The sequence below is a fragment of the Oncorhynchus nerka genome, linkage group LG4 (assembly GCF_034236695.1).
Source record: "Oncorhynchus nerka isolate Pitt River linkage group LG4, Oner_Uvic_2.0, whole genome shotgun sequence".
Classification (NCBI taxonomy): domain Eukaryota; kingdom Metazoa; phylum Chordata; class Actinopteri; order Salmoniformes; family Salmonidae; genus Oncorhynchus; species Oncorhynchus nerka.
The window spans coordinates 102006968-102023617 of NC_088399.1; positions in this window are offsets into that span (position 1 = coordinate 102006968).

Below are 16650 nucleotides of genomic sequence, written 5' to 3' on the forward strand. Positions count from 1 at the left end.
GATGGGGAGAAGTCTGTCCATAATAAAGTGCTGCTCTACCTTCTTAACAACACTGTCAACAAGGCAGGTCCTACAGGCCCTAGTTTCTACCTTCTTAACAACACTATCAACATGGCAGGTCCTACAGGCCCTAGTTTCTACCTTCTTAACAACACTATCAACAAGGCAGGTCCTACAGGCCCTAGTTTCTACCTTCTTAACAACACTATCAACAAGGCAGGTCCTACAGGCCCTAGTTTCTACCTTCTTAACAGCACTATCAACAAGGCAGGTCCTACAGGCCCAAGTTTCTACCTTCTTAACAACACTATCAGCAAGGCAGGTCCTACAGGCCCTCGTTTCTACCTTCTTAACAACACTATCAACAAGGCAGGTCCTACAGGCCCTAGTTTCTACCTTCTTAACAACACTATCAATAAGGCAGGTCCTACTGAATCTAGTTTCTACCTTCTTAACAACCCTATCAACAAGGCAGGTCCTACAGCCCTAGTTTCTACCTTCTTAACAAAACTATCAACAAGGCAGGTCCTACAGAATCTAGTTTTGTCACACCTGGACTACTGTTCAGTCGTGTGGTCAGGTGCCACAGAGAGACTTAGGTAATTACAATTGGCTCAGAACAGGGCAGCACGACCATTGGATCTACACAGAGAGCTAATATTAATAATATGCATGTCAATCTCTCCTGGTTCAAAGTGGAGGAGAGATTGACTTCATCACTATTCATTTTTATGAAAGGCATTGACATGTTGAATGCATCAACCTGTCTATTTAAACTACTAGCACACAGCTCAGACACCCATGCATACCCCACAAGACATGCCACCAGAGGTCTATTTAAACTACTGGCACACAGCTCAGACACCCATGCATACCCCACAAGACATGCCACCAGAGGTCTATTTAAACTACTGGCACACAGCTCAGACACCCATGCATACCCCACAAGACATGCCACCAGAGGTCTATTTAAACTACTAGCACCCAGCTCGGACACCCATGCATACCCCACAAGACATGCCACCAGAGGTCTATTTAAACTACTAGCACACAGCTCAGACACCCATGCATACCCCACAAGACATGCCACCAGAGGTCTATTTAAATTACTAGCACACAGCTCAGACACCCATGCATACCCCACAAGACATGCCACCAGAGGTATATTTAAACTACTAGCACACAGCTCGGACACCCATGCATACCCCACAAGACATGCCACCAGAGGTCGCTTCAGTCCTCAAGTCCAGAACAGACTATGGGAGATTCACAGTACTACATAGAGCCATGACTACATGGAACTCTATTCCACATCAGAGAACTGATGCAGCAGATTTAAAAAGCAGATACAAATACACCAGCGGGGAATGAAGCAGCACGAACATTGGCAAAGAGACATGCAGACAAACACACGATAACATACACACAAACGTACACATGGATTTTGTGTTGTAGATATGTGGTAGTAGAGTAAGGGTCTGAGGGCACACACTTAATATGTTGGGGATTTATTGTAATGTTTAAAAAAATGTAAAAATGTATTTTGCTGAACCCCAGGAAGAGTAGATCCACAATAAATACAAATACAAAGCATTATGTTTGTGGCAAATCCAACACATCACTGAGTACCACTCTTCATATTTTCAAGCATGGTGGTGGCTGCATCATGTTATGTGTATGCTTGTCATCGACAAGGACTAGGCGTTTTTTTAGGATAAAAATAAAATAAATGCGAAAGAGCTAAGCACAGGCAAAATCCTAGAGGAAAACCTCATTCAGTCTGCTTTCCAACAAACACTGAGACAAATGTACCTTTCAGCAGGATAATAACCTAAAACACATGGCAAAATAAATGGTTGGTTACCAAGACAACATTGAATGTTCCTGAGTTGCCTAGTTACAGTTTTGACTTAAATCGTCTTGAAAATCCATGGCAAGACATGGAAATGCCTGTGTAGCAATAATCAACAACCAACTTGACAGAGGACGCAGAATCTTTTTACAGAATAATGTGCAAATATTGTACAAACCAGGCGTTGCAAATATCTTAGAGACTGAGGGATGGGTAAGATTTACTTTTGTATTTAATCCATTTTAAATTCAGGTTTAACAACAAACTGTGTAAAAAGTTAATAAATCAGTCAAATGTATTTAGAAACCCCTTATTACATTGGCAGATGTCACAAAGTGCTGTACAGAAACCCATCCTAAAACCCTAAACAGCAAGCAATGCAGATGAAGAAGCACGACGACTAGGAAAAACTCCCTGGAAAGGCGAGAACCGAGGAAGAAACCTAGAGAGGAACCAGGCTCTGAGGGGTGGTCAGTCCTCTCCTGTCTGTACCAGGTAGAGAGGAACCAGGCTCTGAGGGGTGGTCAATCCTCTTCTGTCTGTACCGGGTGGAGATTTTAAGAGTACATGGCCATTAAGGCCAGAGTGTTCTTCAAGATGTTCAAATGTTCATAGATTACCAGGAGGGTCAACTAATAATCACAGTGGTTGGAGAACAACAGGAGTAAATGTCAGTTGGCTTTTCATAGCCGAGCATTCCGAGGTCGAGAAAGAGAGAGAAAGTCGACAGGATTTTTAAAATATTTTTTTTAATTTGACCTTTATTTAACCTCTTAGCGCCACCTGAGACGTCTGCGTCCCACCCAGCCATCAGGAAATGCAAATGCGCCACGCCAAATGCTAATCCCCCACCAACAACTATGGAGTCAGCAGGAGCAGCAACCACCCCTCTCCCAACGATGGAGGAGCGTGTCCTTCATCATACGTCCATCCTCCATCGCATTGGATCAGATGATGGAGAGGATGGACTGATGGGAGAGGAGTGGTCTCCCTACTTCCCCTCCAACCCCCCCACCTACAATGCTACAACCTCCTCCAGCGGTATCCGGTATCCGGAACCAGCGCACTGCGAGGGAGTACGATGGAGCAGCGACGGGGTGCCAGGGATTCTTGCTCCAACTCGAGCTTTACCTGGCCGACTCCCTCGGACGAGGAGAGCGTGAGCGTTCTCGTCTCTTGCTTGATGGGTAGAGCCCTGGAGTGGGCCAATGCCGTTAGGAACGGGCCCGACTCGGCGAGGGGCCACTACCCGGAGTTCACCTGCCGCTTCCGGGCCGTGTTCGATCACCCGGAGAGTAATGGGCAGGTGGAGAGAGTGAACCAGGAGGTGGGTAGGTTTCTGTGGTCGTATTGCCAGGACCGGCCAGGGGAGTGGGCGAGATACGTCCCCTGGGCTGAAAAGGCCCAGAACTCACTCCGCCACTCCTCCACCAACATGTCACCGTTTCAGTGCGTGTTTGGCTACCAGCAGGTCCTGGCGTCGTGGCATCAGAGCCAGACCGAGGCTCCTGCGGTGCAGGAGTGGGTGCAGCACTCTAAGGAGACCTGGAGGGCCGTCCAGGAATCACTAAGACAGGCGAGTGGACGGCAGAAGAGGAGCGCTGACCGTTACCGCAGTGAGGCCCCCGTGCTCGCACCGAGGACAGGGTCTGGCTCTTGACCCGAAACCTGCCCCTCCGCCTGCCCTGCCGGAAGCTGGGTCTGCAGTGTGTGGGGCCATTTAAAGTCCTGAGGTGGATAAATGAGGTGTGCTATCGATTACTCCCTTCGTATTATCGTATTATGTACTTCCGGCGCCGACAGAGATGGCCGCCTTGCATCGCGTTCCTAGGAAACTATGCAGTTTTTTTTTTTACGTGTTATTTCTTACATTGGTACCCCAGGTAATCTTAGGTTTCATTACATACAGTCGGGAAGAACTACTGAGTATAAGAGCAACGTCAAATCACCATCAGTACGACCAGGAATATGACTTTCCCGAAGCGGATCCTGTGTTCTGCCTTTCAACCAGGACAACGGAATGGATCCTGTGTTCTGCCTGTCACCCAGGACAACGGAATGGATCCTGTGTTCTGCCTTTCACCCAGGACAACGGAATGGATCCTGTGTTCTGCCTTTCACCCAGGACAACGGAATGGATCCTGTGTTCTGCCTTTCACCCAGGACAACGGAATGGATCCTGTGTTCTGCCTTTCACCCAGGACAACGGAATGGATCCTGTGTTCTGCCTTCCACCCAGGACAACGGAATGGATCCTGTGTTCTGCCTTTCACCCAGGACAACAGAATGGATCCCAGCCGGCGCCCCAAAACAAAGACGTCGTAAAGGAGGGAAACGAAGCGGTCTTCTGGTCAGACTCCGGAGACGGGCACATCGCGCACCACTCCCTATCATACTACTCACCAATGTCCAGTCTCTTGACAACAAGGTTGATGAAATCCGAGCAAGGGTAGCATTCCAGACATCAGAGACTGTAACATTCTTTGCTTCACGGAAACATGGCTCACTCGAGAGACGCTAACGGAATCGGTGCAGCCAGCTGGTTTCTTCACGCATCGCGCCGACAGAAACAAACATCTTTCTGGTAAGAAGAGGGGCGGGGGTGTATGCCTCATGGTTAACGAGACGTGGTGTGGTCACAACAACATACAGGAACTCAAGTCCTTCTGTTCACCTGATTTAGAATTCCTCACAATCAACTGTCGACCGCATTATCTACCAAGGGAATTCTCTTAGATTATAATCACAGCCATATATATTCCCCCCCAAGCAGACACATTGATTGCTCTGAACGAACTTTATTTGACTCTTTGCAAACTGGAAACCACATATCCTGAGGCTGCATTCATTGTAGCTGGGGATTTTAACAAGGCTAATCTGAAAACAAGACTCCCTAAATTGTATCAGTATATCGATTGCGCAACCAGGGCTGGTAAAACCTTGGATCATTGCTATTCTAACTCCCGCGATGCATATAAGGCCCTCCCCCGCCATCCTTTCGGAAAAGCTGACCACGACTCCATTAGGTTGCTCCCTGTCTACAGACAGAAACTAAAACAAGAAGCTCCCGCGCTCAGGTCTGTTCAACGCTGGTCCAACCAATCTGATTCCACACTCCAAGACTGCTTCCATCACGTGGACTGGGATATGTTCCGCACTGCGTCCAACGTCAGACGACAACATTGACGGATATGCTGATTCGGTGAGCGAGTTCATTAGAAAGTACATTGAAGATGTCGTTCCCATTGCAACGATTAAAACATTCCCAAACCAGAAACCGTGGATTGATGGCAGCATTCGCGTGAAACTGAAAGCACGAACCACTGCTTTTAACCACGGCAAGGTGACCTCCACAAGGCAATCAAACAACCTAAGCGTCAGTATAGAGACAAAGTAGAGTCGCAATTCAACGGCTCAGAAACAAGAGGTATGTGGCAGGGTCTACAGTCAATCACGGATTACAGAAAGAAAACCACGGAGAAAGAGAGCCCACAGTAGCGGCCGCGTCGGAACTGTATTATTCTCAAAGCAAAGAAGATGTTTAGTTTGTCTGGAAGCAAGAAATCGGATCTGGCTGGTTTTCCTTTGTAGTCCGTGATCCTGCCACATGCGTCTCATGTCTGAGTTTTGATTTGCGACTCCAGTTTGTCTCTCTACTGACATTTTGCTTGTTTGATTGCCTTGCAGAGGGAATAACTATGCTGTTTTGCTTTCAGTTTTGCCCGAATGCCGCCATCTATCCATGGTTTCTGGTTAGGGTATGTTTTAATAGTCACAGTGGGAACAACATCTCCAATACACTTCCTGATAAACTCACTCACCGAATCAGCGTTTACGTCAATGTTATTCTCCGAGGCATGTCCCAATCCGTGTGATCGAAACAATCTTGAAGTGTGGATTCCGATTGGTCAGACCAGCGCTGAATTGTCCATAGCACAGGTACATCCTGTTTGAGTTTCTGCCTATAAGAAGGGAGGAGCAAAATGGAGTCGTAGTCAGATTTGACAAAAGAATGACAGGTGAGGGCCTTGTATGCATCGCTGAAGTAGCAGTGGTCCAGTGTTTTATCAGCGTCAGTCAATATGCTGATGGATTTTATGTTGTCTTGTTCTCAGATTTGCTTCGTTAAAATCCACAGCTACAATAAATGCAGACTCAGAATATATGATTTCCTGTTTGCATAAACTCCAGTGAAGTTCTTTGAGGGCCGTCATGGAGTTGGCTTGAGGCTGTGACAATAACCGAGGAGAATTCCCTTGGGAGAAAATACGGTCGGCACTTGATTGTGAGGAATTCTAGGAAGAAAAGGACCTGGGAAGTTAATCATGAAACATACATCCCGGCGTCTTCCTCCTCCCGGAGAGATGTTTATTCCTGTCGGCGCTACGCACAAAGAATCCAGGTGGCTGTACCGACTCCGACAGCATATCCCAAGAGAGCCATGTTTCCCTGAAACAGAGAATATTACAATCCCTTATGAATATGGATTAGTTGATAATATGATTTACTCTCCTCTCTGAATACTGAAGATGGATTAGTTCAGCGTTTTCCAAACAAGGGGTCGTGTGACTTGAAATGGGCGGGTGAACCTCTGGAAAATAAAATGTAGTTGACATAAACACAAGGGGTTTCTGTTTTCTTCTTCTTTCTACTAAATATTATGACCTCATTGCTGAAAGATCAGACTCTTTTCTAAAATGTCCCCAAGCCTCATCAGAACATTTTGAACAAGACCACATGCACTATATCAGACTGAGGAAAAAAATAACATAATCAGTGATGAGAAAATCATACAAAATGTGTCACGTTCGTTATAATGATGAGATGAGACCAAGGCGCAGCGTGAGTAGAGTTCCACGTGTATTTAATAAAACCGAAACTCAGCAAATTAAAACAAACAAGCACAAACGAACTGTGACGCTATACGAATAGTGCAGACAGGCAACTAAACATAGAACAAGATCCCACAAACACCAAAGGGAAATGGCTGCCTAAATATGATCCCCAATCAGAGACAACGATAAACAGCTGTCTCTGATTGGGAACCATATCAGACCAACATAGAATCACAAAAACCCCTAGACCTAGAAAACCCTAGACATACAAAAACCCTAGACAATACAAAACTAGCGTACCCACCTAAGTCACACCCTGACCTAACCAAAACATAAAGAAAACAGAGATATCTCAGGTCAGGGTGTGACAAAATGATGATGTTCTGAACTTCCCAATACCTTTCTGATGCATTTCAGTCACTTCAAACCATTCTTCTTTCAGATTGAAATACTGTCAAAAGTACTATCAGGCTGATTTGTAATAGACTGGCACAGGCCCACACTTTAAAAAGGTGAATATTGGACGTTGATTACATCACTTTTTTTTAATGGTGGGGTCGTGATAAAAAACTAGATTGGGAACACTGCTCACTCCTCTCTGAATACTGAATATGGACTAGTTGATAATCTCATCTCATCTCCTCTCCTCTCTGAATACTGCTCACTCCTCTCTGAATACTGAATATGGACTAGTTGATAATCTCATCTCATCTCCTCTCCTCTCTGAATACTGCTCACTCCTCTCAGAATACTGAATATGGACTAGTTGATAATTTTATCTCCTCTCCTCTCTGAATACTAAGGTGCGGCGTTGTGATCGTACATTTTTCTTTATTTTTAAATGTCGTCAACAAAACAAACAACCAAAACGAACGTGAAGCTCCGTAATGCATTAAACGAAGACAACAACCCACAAATGAGAAAAGGAAAAAAGGCTGCCTAAGTGTGATTCCCAATCAGAGACAACGATAGACAGGTGTCCCTGATTGAGAATCATACCCGGCCAAAAACAAAGAACCAGAAAGCATAGACGTTAGAAATTAGTAGGAAGATGGACACGTTTGTTAGTCTATTTTTTTCTATAAAAAAATATATATTTCTTGATATGAAAAAACTGTTTTGTCTTTTCCATCGTGTTGATTGACTTGTATTTCAGACCTGGGTCCATTAGCAATCAGAGTTAAATGTGTCAGAAAGCCACACGCACACACACACACACACGCACGCGCGCACGCATGCACGCACGCACGCACGCACGCATACGCGCACACACACACACACACACACACACACACACACACACACACACACACACACACACACACACACACACACACTGTCAGAGCCGATACTAATATGTGCTGCTTTGAGAGATACTGTGCTTCATTAACTATTTCTTTAACACCATTACATTAGTCCATGTCGTGAAGTGCTGATATATCCTCATGCATTATGCATCAGATCATGCTGGAATGGAGGGATTATCAAAAGGCCTGGATTAAATGTTCCTCAGGGACGCTGATAGAAAACCACTTACAGAACCACTTAGAGGTCCTGCTCGAATATTGACATTTGGGAGAAACGTAATGGTACAGATGTTTAATTTAATTTTATTTAACTTTTATTTAACTTACACCTGCCTTCCCTTTCATGAGTATTTTAACTATACAGGAATTAGAGTTATTTATATGTCTCACGTATGAGGGAAGAGGATTTCTTTAGTGGTCTGCCTGTTTGTCGTTTTGAGGTCATGGAATGGCTACTTTCATCACACTGTTGGCCTGGTTTTGAGGAACACAACCCCCTTTCCTCTGGGGCTGTTCTTGTCTCAGCTGAGCGGGTCTCTCTTAGGGCTCCAGCCAGGTGGCAGGCAGGCTGTCCTGGAGCCCAGAGATGCAGGCTGGAGCTGAGCTGGTGGGTCTTGGCTGTTAGAGCTGCTGTCTCTCTCAGTGCATTGACCAGTTGGTGTGCTGCGATGTTGGCCTGGGAGCCAAAGAATGGAAACACAGCCACCAGCTGTGGTCTCTTTCTGTCTCTCTCTCTCTCTCCCACATTCTGATAGAGGAAACTGTATGGCGCAGAACACATCATATGGTCCTCTCAGCAGCAGCTGCGGCATGCTGGTAGATGTGTGTCTGGCATCGGGCCACCGCTCAACTGTACTCCCTTTCACTCCCCTCCACTCTACGCTACCCCCTCCACTCTACTCTACCCCCTCCACTCTACTCTACCAATCTCCACTCTACTCTACCCCCTCCACTACACTCTACTCTACCCCTCCACTCTACTCTACCAATCTCCACTCTACTTTACCCCCCTCCACTCTACAATACCCCCTCCACTACACTCTACTCTACCCCTCCACTCTACTCTACCAATCTCCACCACTACTTTACCCCCTCCACTCTACAATACCTCCTCCACTCTACAATACCCCCCACTACACTCTACTCTACCAATCTCCACTCTACTCTACCAATCTCCACTCTACTTTACCCCCTCCACTCTACAATACCCCTCCACTCTACAATACCCCCTCCACTACACTCTACTCTACCCCTCCACTCTACTCTACCAATCTCCACTCTACTTTACCCCCTCCACTCTACAATACCCCCTCCACTCTACAATACCCCTCCACTACACTCTACTCTACCCCTCCACTCTACTCTACCCCCTCCACTCTACAATACCCCCTCCACTACACTCTACTCTACCCCTCCACTCTACTCTACCCCCTCCACTCTACAATACCCCCTCCACTGCACTCTACTCTACCAATCTCCACTCTACTTTACCCCCTCCACACTATAATACCCCCTCCACTACACTCTACTCTACCAATCTCCACTCTACTTTACCCCCTCCACTCTACAATACCCCCTCCACTCTACTTTACCCCCTCCACTCTACAATACCCCCTCCACTACACTCTACTCTACCCCTCCACTCTACTCTACCAATCTCCACTCTACTCTACCCCCTCCACTCTACTCTACCCCCTCCACTATAATTTACCCCCTCCACTCTACTCTACCCCCTCCACTCTACTCTACCAATCTCCACTCTACTCTACCCCCTCCACTCTACTCTACCCCTCCACTATAATTTACCCCTTCCACTCTACTCTACCCCCTCCACTCTACTCTACCAATCTCCACTCTACAATACCCCCTCCACTACACTCTACTCTACCAATCTCCACTCTACTCTACCAATCTCCACTCTACTTTACCCCCTCCACTCTACAATACCCCTCCACTCTACAATACCCCTCCACTACACTCTACTCTACCCCTCCACTCTACTCTACCAATCTCCACTCTACTTTACCCCCTCCACTCTACAATACCCCCTCCACTCTACAATACCCCCTCCACTACACTCTACTCTACCCCTCCACTCTACTCTACCCCCTCCACTCTACAATACCCCTCCACTACACTCTACTCTACCCCTCCACTCTACTCTACCCCCTCCACTCTACAATACCCCTCCACTACACTCTACTCTACCCCCTCCACTCTACTCTACCCCTCCACTATAATTTACCCCCTCCACTCCACTCTACCCCCTCTACTCTACTCTACCCCCTCCACTACACTCTACTCTACCCCTCCACTCTACTCTACCAATCTCCACTCTACTCTACCCCCTCCACTCTACTCTACCCCCTCCACTATAATTTACCCCCTCCACTCTACTCTACCCCCTCCACTCTACTCTACCAATCTCCACTCTACAATACCCCCTCCACTACACTCTACTCTACCAATCTCCACTCTACTCTACCAATCTCCACTCTACTTTACCCCCTCCACTCTACAATACCCCCTCCACTCTACAATACCCCCCACTACACTCTACTCTACCCCTCCACTCTACTCTACCCCCTCCACTCTACAATACCCCCTCCACTGCACTCTACTCTACCAATCTCCACTCTACTTTACCCCCTCCACTCTACAATACCCCCTCCACTCTACTTTACCCCTCCACTCTACAATACCCCCTCCACTACACTCTACTCTACCCCTCCACTCTACTCTACCAATCTCCACTCTACTCTACCCCCTCCACTCTACTCTACCCCTCCACTATAATTTACCCCCTCCACTCTACTCTACCCCCTCCACTCTACTCTACCAATCTCCACTCTACTCTACCCCCTCCACTCTACCCCTCCACTCTACTCTACCCCCTCCACTCTACTCTACCAATCTCCACTCTACTCTACCCCCTCCACTCTACTCTACCAATCTCCACTCTACTCTACCCCCTCCACTCTACTCTACCCCCTCCACTCTACAATACCCCCCACTACACTCTACTCTACCTCCTCCAAGATACTCTACTCTACCCCTCCACGATACTCTACTCTACCCCCTCCACTACACTCTACTCTACCCCTCCAAGATACTCTACTCTACCCCCCACGATACTCTACTCTACCCCCGCCACGATACTATACTCTACCCCCTCCACGATACTCTACTCTACCCCTCCACGATACTCTACTCTACCCCCGCCACGATACTCTACTCTACCCCCTCCACTCTACAATACCCCTCCACTACACTCTACTCTACCCCCTCCACTCTACTCTACCCCCTCCACGATTCTCTACTCTACCCCCGCCACGATACTCTACCCCTCCACTGTACTCTAGTATACCCCCCACTATACTCTACTCTACACCCTCCACTATACACCCTCCACTATACTCTACTCTACACCCTCCACTATACTCTACTCTACACCCTCCACTATACACCCTCCACTATACACCCTCCACTATACTCTACTCTACTCTACACCCTCCACTATACACCCTCCACTATACTCTACTCTACACCCTCCACTATACACCCTCCACTATACTCTGCTCTACCTACCCACTCCACTATACTCTACTCTACCCCCTCCACTATACTCTACTCTACCCCCTCCAGTATACTCTACCCCCTCTACCCCTCTTCTCCTTTTCCTTTCTTCTCGTCTCCTCTCCTCTCCACTCTACTAACCTCCCCTCTCCACTCTTCTCCCCTACTACACTCTACTCTCATCCACTCCAATCTACTCCCTCCACTCCTATCCTCTCCACTCTACTAACCTCCCCTCTCCACTCTTCTCCCCTACTACACTCTACTCTCATCCACTCCAATCTACTCCCTCCACTCCTATCCTCTCCATTCTACTAACCTCCCCTCTCCACTCTTCTCCCCTACTACACTCTACTCTCATCCACTCCAATCTACTCCACTCCACTCCTATCCTCTCCACTCTACTAACCTCCCCTCTCCACTCTTCTCCCCTACTACACTCTACTCTCATCCACTCCAATCTACTCCACTCCACTCCTATCTTCTCCACTCCACTAACCACCCCTCTCCACTCTTCTCCCCTACTATACTCTACTCTCATCCACTCCAATGTACTCCCTCCACTCCTATCCTCTCCACTCTAGTAACCTCCACTCCACTCTCCTCCACTGCTAAACTCTACTCTACTCTCATCCCCTCCCCTCCACTCTAATCTCCTCCAATCTACTCCTCTCCATTCCCCTCCACTCTCCTCTCCCCTCCACTCTCCTCTAATCCGCACCCCTCCACAATCTTACAGACTTCACCCTGATCTGTCCTCTCTCTGCTTTACTGACGAACACCCACATTGACGTGGCAACATGAATAGTTGTCCATGCTGTATTCAATATGTATTCTTCATTCAGGTAGGTAAAGACAAACCATCAGCCAATCAACCAGGGCCTACGGCCGCACGGCGATGTTAGTATATGAAGCAAAAGTGTATGAAATGTAAAAGTGTTCGAATGAAGGAGGGCTTAAGCTGCTTGGGTTCTGAAGGACATAAATGAGATCACTCTCTGGTTCTGCTACCGCACTCTGATAACTGGGCACCGCTGCAGAGCCTCCCTCTCCTCTCCAGGCTACAGAGCCCCCCTCTCCTCTCCAGGCTACAGAGCCCCCCTCTCCTCTCCAGGCTACAGAGCCTCCCTCTCCTCTCCAGGCTACAGAACCTCCCTCTCCTCTCCAGGCTACAGAGCCTCCCTCTCCTCTCCAGGCTACAGAACCTCACTCTCATCTCCAGGCTACAGAGCATCCCTCTCATCTCCAGGCTACAGAGCCTCCCTCTCCTCTCCAGGCTACAGAGCCTCCCTCTCCTCTCCAGGCTACAGAACCTCCCTCTCCTCTCCAGGCTACAGAGCATCCCTCTCATCTCCAGGCTACAGAGCCTCCCTCTCATCTCCAGGCTACAGAGCCTCCCTCTCCTCTCCAGGCTACAGAGCCCCCCTCTCCTCTCCAGGCTACAGAGCCCCCCTCTCCTCTCCAGGCTACAGAACCTCCCTCTCCTCTCCAGGCTACAGAGCCTCCCTCTCCTCTCCAGGCTACAGAACCTCACTCTCATCTCCAGGCTACAGAGCATCCCTCTCATCTCCAGGCTACAGAGCCTCCCTCTCCTCTCCAGGCTACAGAGCCTCCCTCTCCTCTCCAGGCTACAGAACCTCCCTCTCCTCTCCAGGCTACAGAGCATCCCTCTCATCTCCAGGCTACAGAGCCTCCCTCTCATCTCCAGGCTACAGAGCATCCCTTTCATCTCCAGGCTACAGAGCATCGCTCTCCTCTCCAGGCTACAGAGCCTCCCTCTCCTCTCCAGGCTACAGAGCCTCCCTCTCCTCTCCAGGCTACAGAGCCTCCCTCTCCTCTCCATGCTACAGAGCCTCCCTCTCCTCGTATCATTCTGCATAATGACATGGTTCCCCGTTCAGATACTGTTCGGTGGGGGGGTATCATTCTGCATAATGACATGGTCTCACCGTTCAGATCAGAATAAATGAATCCGTAACCTACAGCAGTATCACCATTCCAGATATCTCCAGAAAGCCCCTGAATGAACCATGTGAATAAACAAAACACTTAAAAGCAGTTTTGATTAAAAAGTTTGCTCATTACTTCTTAAGACGAAGAATAACTGCATTGTTTAAAGAGGAGAGGAGCGTGGACCCTAGTGGCGCTGTGGCTGATGAGAGTTGTAATGTGGCTTGAAAGGTAATGAAGGAGCACGTAGAAACTAATTTCAAGTAGGAAACCACTCAGCTCCAGCAACCATCCAATTAAAAGCATAATTAAACACTTCAAATTGAAATTAGAACGATTGTTTTGTGAATATTGTAAAAGTTTGAAACTTTAGAAAACTCAATCAGTGTGTGTGTGACATCAATAATATATTACTAGTAACCATTTTATAGGCCATGTTGACTTCCTGTTTGATACATTATTAGTTAATGATGACCACTAGATTACAGCTGTGATGTGGTATAAATCAGTCACTGATTGTCATCCCTCTCTGGATAAATCCATGTGATATTTATACCTTAACTATTAGATACGAACAGCCTCAATCGTCAGGGCATGGACTCGACAAGGTGTCGAAAGCATTCCACAGGGATTCTGGCCCATATTGACTCCAATGCTTCCCACAATTGTGTCAAATTGGCTGGATGTCCTTTGGGTGGTGGACCATTCTTGATACACACGGGAAACTGTTGAGTGTGAAAAACCCAGCAGCGTTGCAGTTCTTGATACAAACCGGTGCACATGTCACCTACTACTATACCCTGTTCAAAGGCACTTAACTATTTTGTCTTGCCCATTCACCCTCTGAATAGCACACATACACAACCCATGTCTCAATTGTCTCAAGGCTTGAAAATCCTTCTTTAACCTGTCTCCTCTTCATCTATACTGAATGAAGTGGATTTAACAAGTGACATCAATAAGGGATCATAGCTTTCACCTGGTCAGTTTATGTCATGAGCGGTTGAGAGCATTGGGCCAGTATCCGAAAGGTTATTCCCCGAGCCGACTAGTTGAAAGATCTGTCTATGTGCCCTTGAGCAAGGCACTTTTAACACTAATTGCTCCTGTAAGTCGCTCTAGATAAGAACGTCTGCTAAATGGCAAAAACATGTAATAGTGAAATGAAAGAGCAAGTGTTCCTAATGTTTTGTACACTCAATGTGTATTTTGAAAAGTCCCAAAATCAATCACTGATTGCCCCTTTTCATTACAGTATACCGGTGAAAAGAGTTACAACACCTACTCACCACCTGCTCAACACCAACTCAACACCTACTCACCACCTACTCAACACCTACTCAACACCTACTCATCACCTACTCATCACCTACTCAACACCTACTCAACACCTACTCACCACCTACTCAACACCTACTCACCACCTACTCAACACCTACTCAACACCTACTCACAACCTACTCAACACCTACTCACCACCTACTCAACACCTACTCAACACCTCCACCTACTCACCACCTACTCAACACCTACTCAACACCTACTCAACACCTACTCAACACCTACTCAACACCTTCTCTCAACCAGCTTCATGAGGTAGTCACCTGGAATGCAATTCAATTTAAAAAGTTAATTTGTGGAATTTCTTTCCTTCTTAACTTCTTGCGGATCATTGGGACACTAGCGTCCCATCTTGCCAACATCCGGTGAAATTATCACCCAGAAGTACAGGTGCATCAAAGCTGGGACCGAGAGATTGAAAAACAGGCCATCAGACTTTTATATAGCCATCACTAACTCAGAGAGGCTGCTGCCAACACTGAGACCCAATCACTGGACACTTTAATAAATGGATCACTAGTCACTTTAATCAATGTTTACATGTCGTACATTAAAGTCTTATCGGCCCTCAACCAATCATGCTATTTTTCTTTGTTTTTTCGAGTTGTTCGTAACTTGTAACTACATAATGTTGCCATCTCCGACCAAAAAAAGCTTCTAAACATCAGAACTGGGATTGCTCACCACAAACCGGACGAAGAGTTTTTCTTCAATGAGTCGGACGCGAGGGATATACTGTTGACAACCGACATACTGTTGACAACCCTTGTGATTCGCTGAAGAAGGAAACAGATTTAGAGGTAAAATATCAGGGTGCCATGTGAGGACCAGGTGACGAGTGGCTAATCTGCCCTCCCTCTGTTCTGCTAGGTAACGTTCAATCGCTAGAAAATAAATGGGATGAACTGAAAGCACGTATATCCTACCAACGGGACATTAAAAACTGTCATATTTTATGCTTCACTGAGTCGAGGATGAAAAAATGACATTTAACACCATTATCCCAAAAACCCTAGACCCACTGATTTGCATACCACACGAACAGATCCACAGATGATGCAATCTCTATTGCACTCCACACTGCCCTTTCCCACCTGGACAAAAGGAACACCTATATGAGAATGCTATTCAATGACTACAGCTCAGCGTTCAACACCATAGTGGCCTCAAAGCTCATTCTAAATAGCTCCCTTCGCAGCTGGATCCTGGACTTCCTGACTGACCACCCCTAGGTAGTAAAGGTAGGTAACAACACATCCACCACGCTGATCCTCAACACACCCTCAGGGGTGCGTGCTCAGTCCCCTCCTGTCCTCCCTGTTCACTCATGACTGCATGGCCAGGGACCATCATTACACCATCATTAAGTTTGCTGATGACACAACAGTGGTAGGCCTGAACACCGACAATGATGAGACAGCCTATAGGGAGGAGGTCAGAGACCTGACCATGTGGTGCCAGGACAACAAACTCTCCCTCAACGTGATCAAGACAGATGATTGTGGACTACAGGAAGAAGAAGACCGAGCACGCCCCCATTCTCATTGACGGGGCTTTAGTGGAGCAGGTTCAGAGCTTCAAGTTCCTTGGCATCCACATCAACAACAAACTAACATGGTCCAAGCACACCAAGACAGTCGTGAAGAGGGCACAACAAAACCTATTCCCCCTCAGGAGACTGAAAAGATCCTCAAAAAGTTGTACAGCTGCACCATAGAGAGCATCCTGACTGGTTGCATCACTGCTTGGTATGGCAACTGCTCCGCCTCCGACCTCAAGGCACTACAGA